General features: G+C 45.6%; 1 pseudogene; it reads left to right on the top strand.

The window, feature by feature from the left end:
• The first annotated feature begins 5,515 nt into the window (after positions 1-5,515).
• LOC133515183 (5S ribosomal RNA) lies at positions 5,516-5,635 on the top strand (annotated as a pseudogene).
• Positions 5,636-6,528: the final 893 nt, after the last annotated feature.

The raw sequence follows: 6,528 nt of genomic DNA, 5'->3' as shown, positions 1-6,528 counted from the left end.
GCTGGAGTCTTTCAATCTCAATATGGTGGGACTCAGGCTTGGGGTCTTTCGGTTAAAATACAGGCAGTCATATCTGTCTGCCAGATGGGGGTCTCAAATATGGGGTATTTCGTCATAACAGGGCCCACGCGGGCGGTCTCCGATTTCATATCTCTTTGCAAGTTGGGGAAAATGAACCGTAGACTTGTTAGTCACATTATAGGGAGAACATATCCATTTTTTCTCTACTCATAATTATTTCAGTTGAGATACTTCAGCCTGTGGTTATTTGGCCAAAGAGCAAAATTAATTGTAGTTCAAAAAATGAGCAGAACAGCGTTCGGCCGGGTTGTGTCGCCGCGGTCACTGGGCCTCTTTTCGTGGGATCGCCTTGCACTAGTGCCTCTAAGCAGCAGCGGGGGTGCGTCGGTAATCCTACGCATTGACAGTCGCCGCACACTCTGTGACATCAGAGGTGTCCGGGCAACGTGCCGGGACTCTCGAGGAAAACAACGGAGACGCTCCCCCCGTTGTCCTTGGAGGCGATGCTTTTTTTTTTGAAAATAAACATGCGGGGGTGCCAAAGCCATTTCACATGGTGAAAAGGCGACAGTCCGCTAATCTATGAATAGGCCACCGGTGACAAATGTTATCTCCGTGTGGCATAGCAGGTTCAAAACCCATTCAGCGCCTCCCCAGACTCACGGCCCAGCGCTAAGATGATGTCACCATAATCCTCAAGTAGGCCTTTTGTTGCCTGGACGGGCAGGTGACTGCTTGTGTGAGTAAAGAGCATTGCAAGGGCAGCAAGGAGGAATGGGGATTTATTCTGGGAGGCACAATGGCGCTTTGGGCGCCCGCACCTTGTATGTACGGTCCTGTATACACTCGGGGTTTCAGGGGAACAGCGGTGTCAAAAATACAGCGCAAGGCCTTACGTTGTTAGCCGCGTCAGGAAGCAATCGTGTTTGGACGGTACCCTTTTGTCAGCATATATCTATTATATTTATTTACTAATGAGGACAAATGGTTTAGAAAACACAGCGATGCTTGACTGTCCCTTAATCGCTGCACGTGTTTATTTGTGATTTGTCTCCCTGCCATTGACGGCTTTCAAAGTTAAATGTCCAAGATTTGATCAACAATTTTATTGTTATACATTTTATTGTCATTCATGAGGGCTAGACTTTGATATTTAAACTGATTTTTTTTCAGACTGAGCATATTTGCGACAACGAAATCAGCTTTTGCAATTTGGTTAGCATTGTTAGCAAAAATAGAAACTATTAACTACCATTCAGGTCACTCATACATCAGGTTATATGTACATTACGCACATAAAAGTGTTTTAAAATAACTTATCGACGCTCCCATGTCGTATTTGGCAATGCTTTTCCACTAACCAAATAGTTCATCCGTCTGTATGGTGTGTATATGGACTATGGCCCGAATGGTTCTAGGGTGCACAAATGTGCTTTTAGTCACGCTTTTTTTTGTCCTCAAGGCAGAATTTTTTGCATCAATTTTTGTGGTCGTTTAAGCCAAGTAAGCCAATTTATGGGGGGGTATCACAAATATCCCTAGTCGTGATATTGTCACAGGAAAACGATTGCAAGTTATGATGTGTTTCCCACCCAGTCGATGACGCTCACGTTGCTCAACATAGTCCTTGGAACTTGATTTAGTTTTTGTGCAATATGATAAACAAGCTAATGGATCCAAAGAGGAGTAAGTGGGCAGAATGGGTTCAGTGTAAATAGCCTTTGAATGACCCATATTGACCCCCCACCCCCTTTATCCCAAAGGCAGTTTCTGCGGAAGCTTCTTTTAATTGATTGCTATAGAGGTATTGATAACTTAAAAGCATCTTGTTTTATGTCCTTTTTAAGCCCCGTGAGGAGACATTAAGGAAATTCCCCAGTTTACCAGCACCTACGCAAGAACCAACAAAGACCGGGTTGATTTTTCACCACGCTGAGTGCGTTTTAATTGGACTCGCGTCGGCCTTAATTCCAACGGCGCCTCGGACAGGGTCAGTTGCGGTGCTGTTACTGGGCTCCGGACTAATTCGCGGTAGGCGGTCCGAGGGAATTTGCCGGACGCAGGACGCTCAAGGACGGGGGAAGCGAGATGTCCAGAAATAAGATGGGATTAATTGAAAATCTTAATTACTTTCCGAGGGCATAAACATCTCAATATCAATTAAAATGAGTTTCCAGTGCACTCGGAGGATACGAGGTACAGCAGTTAATTAGATGTAGAGACTGATGGCTCAACTCTCCGCTTTTCCAACGTAAATCTCCTCAATTGAGTAGCGATGATTTAAGGACATGAATAATACATGGCGGGCTTCGCTCTTTTTTTGGAGCATTTTTCACCTGTTCCGCGTGCGTGTTCCACGGCGTCGATTCAAAGTTGAACCAAGTTGAAGGTTAGATAGATAAAGCAAAGAATATTCAGGGGGGGTTATAATTCAAGTTTCTTAAATTATAGAGCGCATATTAAGCAGAGTTATATGACAGAGGCCGACAGGGAAATAATATCCTCCAGTCGCTGCGCTCGTGCGGCACGCTTGACTGAGTAGATAAAAGCCGGACAAAAAAAAAAAAGAAAACTGAAAAGCGACTGGCTGAGGAAATGTTTTGGAGCTGTAACGCTGATTGTTATTCAAAGTTACGCCCCCTTGAACTAACGCCGGCCATGGGGCCTGTCTGTCATCGCACAGAATGTCACACTTTAATGCTAATATTTATTCATTTGTCTATCACTTTTCTTAATTCGACTCTATCTTTTGGGAATTATTCACGGCCCCCCTTTTGTTTCCATCGTCTCCCCCCCCCCCAAGTTTCTCTGGAAAAAGGGGGCCAATCATGAGCCATTTAACCAGCCCTCCCCGCCTCTAAACGGGTCTTTCGGAACCCATCTAGGTAGCGCATTGGAATAGCGGAGTAACAAATGGACAGTGGAAGCGGTTTGTAATGGTGATTAGGGTCTGAAATTGGTTCAGATTTACAGTGTCAGTCAGAGATGGAGGCAGAGGAATAAGCAGTCTAAGCGGTCTAATGGATCCATCAGCTCGCTCGGGCGGCTCAGCGGGCCGAGCAGGGTCACCAGCCATCCGCGGGCGCCACAAAAGCACTTCAATTTTGTTAGGAAATGTATCAATTTAACTGACTCGAGCGCCACACTGGAAACCTAATGAATCTGGACTCAATTTTCCAGCACACTGACTCTGGCAAAGCGGAGGAAACAATGTCGGTGGCGAAGGGGTGAAGCCAGGGCCTGGCGCTATTGGGCGGAGAAGACCCTGCCGGTCCCGCCCCCCCCAGCCGCTGACCCCGGGAAAACAAAGGCGGCCCTGGCGTTTATCTAGCGATAGCGGCGGCGCCGGCTGCTGTCGCTCATGTGACAATCACGTCATTAAAGGTAAATTGGCTTCGATTTCAGCGGGATGATAATGCTAATTGAGTGGCAAAACATAATACAGGGGAACTGTTGTGTGGTGTCAAGGGGAGGAGGGGGACAGATTAAATGGCCGCACAATGGCGGGCTGCAGGCATGGCAGATGTTGCTTTGTGTAGACGACCGAATTGACATATCTCTTGCTTGTCAGGCCGTGGCTTTTTCGAGGGGACTCGTAGGGCCAGATGGCCCCCATGCGCGAGCCCAATAAAGCAGTTAAACAGTTTGAAGACAGACCAAGAAAACGTGCCGCCCGGTAATTAAGCACGAGTGGGGGGCCCCTGGCACTATCGACCCCGGTCGAGCGGTGCCTGACGGCCGGCTAATGAGGCGACTTTACGCTGTACTTACGCCGTTTACTGTACATTGTGTCCGCACGTAAACAAACCATTTGCCCGCTCAGTGTCCGCAATAATGGTGCAGACCAGCAAATGAATGCCAAAGCAACAGGTGGCGCTACAAACCCTAAATCGCCGCTTATCTCCAACCTCAACCAAAGCCAAATCATCGCAATGTAGAGCGTCACCTTCAACGGATGTTGGAATTTTGTCACGAAGATCCAACCCTCCAAACTAAAAAGTAAGGAGCGTGTGCTTACCACCCGACTTATGTAGAACCCCACAAGAGTAGTTGGCCAAAGAAAACGATTAGCCAAACAGTTCTATGGCCTAAAAGGCTAAAACCCACAGAAAAAAAACATTTTTTTTAATGTTTTATTTTCTCCAAAGCAATTACTTTAGTGATTAGCCCTCACTCTTCTCTTCGCTGGTATGTTCGCGCCGACAGAATCAGCTCATAGCCGAGGTCAAGACAATTTGTTCAACGCTTTCTGCAAGAGAAAAGATTGAATCTAATGTTGCATAAGTAGATTATTTTTAACTGGCAGCCCATTTGGAGGATTATTCCCCCTTTCATTTTTGTAATTATTATTTTAACGATACCGCGCACCTTGGACATGCGTCAAATGTATCTGCCCGTTTATAGCGCGCAGGGCTACATACTTTTATGCGCGCTCGCATAATACAATGGCCGACTTGTCGGCTTGTTATGGAGGAGGAGAGGCTGCTGGCCCTCCACTTGACCTCACCATTATGGCGAGCGCTGATCTCATTTGACAAGGCCGGCTGGAGCAGCCCTTCAATGTCTGACATGTCTTTGGAGAAAATCCCCCTCAATGCAGTATTAATATTAAACGGGACGGGTAACACCGGTCCGGTTGTAATCAGCAAACTCGGAGAAGCGGCTAGATAAATCGCACGGTGTTCTGCTCCCTTGAAATCTGTGATTTTATTGTTATAACCTAATGTTTTTTTTTATATGCTTGTGTATCCTGGCTGCTGGTTGAAAAATGAGCTGTAAACTGCAGAACTTGTGTTTAACGTATCTAATACTTAAATGGAAAATCCAGTGCTTTGCACTAACAATGTATCCAATCGGTCATGTAATATGTACTCTATCTTGACAATGTGATCTTAAATCCCGTCTCATTTAATTGTGTTTTGATAAGATTTTTATCGACAATTACGAATTTTCAGGGGCGCTGCCATTTTCGCGAATCACATGACCTACGTGGGCGTATGTGACATGTTACGTGCCGTTCCAAACGCTCGATTACATGAGAAACCTTTATGCCCAGCGCTGATTTCTCTGATTTATCCTCATCTGATGAAGAAATAGCAGTATCGGTTGATCGGGAAGACGGAGGAATACTTCCATACAGAATGGAGTGAGCCCGTCAGACTCCGCGTCATTCCGCCCGAAGAACCATCCGAATATTCGACATTATTTACAGCCGAGCGGCGGAGCTCACTCGCAAGGGAGCAAGCTCACGGCTCGAGCCATTATTTACACCACAGGTTCAAATCTGTACGAAAGTATTCCTCCGTCTTCCCGATCGCTACGTAACGCGTCACAAACGCCCACGTAGGTCATGTGACTCGCGAAAATGGCAGCGCCCCTGAAAATTCGTAGTTGTCGATAAAAGTTTTCTCAAAACACTGCTACCCGTTCATGGGCAGCGTCCCAGTTTTGGGAAGTCATGTTTTCACGCATTACATCCTTCATTATATGAGGTTCTTACGGCCATGCTACCCTGAGAACGCCCGATCTCGTCAGATTTCGGAAGCTAAGCGGGTTTGACCCTGGTTTCGTACTTGGACGGGAGACCGCCTGGGAATACCAGATGCTGTAAGCGTCTCTCTCCGGCTTATTGTAGAGGGGTTGCGTCAGGAAGGGTATCCGGCGTAAAAAATTTGCGTTCATCTGAGATGACACGCTGTGGCGACCCCTAATGGGACAAGCCGAAAGGAAAAGAAGAAGATATCCTTCAGTATATCAAAATATTTAAGTTTTTTAAATCTGATTCTGATTCTGGTTTTTGGGACGATCTACGAAGAAAACCCAAGTACCCTCTCGCGGGCAGCGTCCCATTTTTGGGACGTGATCATAAATTAGTAAAGTTATCATATAACTTAACCATAAACTAAAAGGAAGTGCTATTTCCCTGATTGTGGCCTGTTAGGAGACTTTTATCTCAGTAAGGCAAAAAATTGCCACCCTGGCCATAAATGAGAGAAGATTTAACATCACATTGTCAAGATAGAGTACATTCCCCTTTAATTAAGTAAAACTTATGTACCTCTGCAAGCAGTTGAAATCAAAGCAGAAGTACAGCAGAACTTCAAAAGTCAAATATTAAGTCACACGTCACGTCTGGATTTGGAGGGAAAACATTTTTTAAAAACACACACATGATATCACATGATAGTCGCTCAGTATGCGCTCGGGGTGTTAACATGTTGGACTTTTGATTAACACCCGTTCAAGAAGTATTTCAAACAACAAAATGTGTATGTTGCGGTTGTACTTTGCAGTGCAGTGGTGATTATGTTGTTAAAGTTGACCATTTTGGGACACAGACTTCCGCTAAATTGTGGCGCTCCGTTGGAACTTGAGTTGCTGGACCTTTTCTGACAGTGTATTATTCAGTCAGAGGTATTGCTTTTGACTGCCTATTATTTCCAGGGCTCCTATACTTGCCAAATAGATCCAAGGATACCACTTGCTCCCTTTATAAAAAGTCAGACT

The sequence above is a fragment of the Syngnathoides biaculeatus genome, chromosome 16, assembly GCF_019802595.1.
Source record: "Syngnathoides biaculeatus isolate LvHL_M chromosome 16, ASM1980259v1, whole genome shotgun sequence".
NCBI lineage: Eukaryota > Metazoa > Chordata > Actinopteri > Syngnathiformes > Syngnathidae > Syngnathoides > Syngnathoides biaculeatus.
This window is presented reverse-complemented; position numbering and strand designations above follow the sequence as displayed.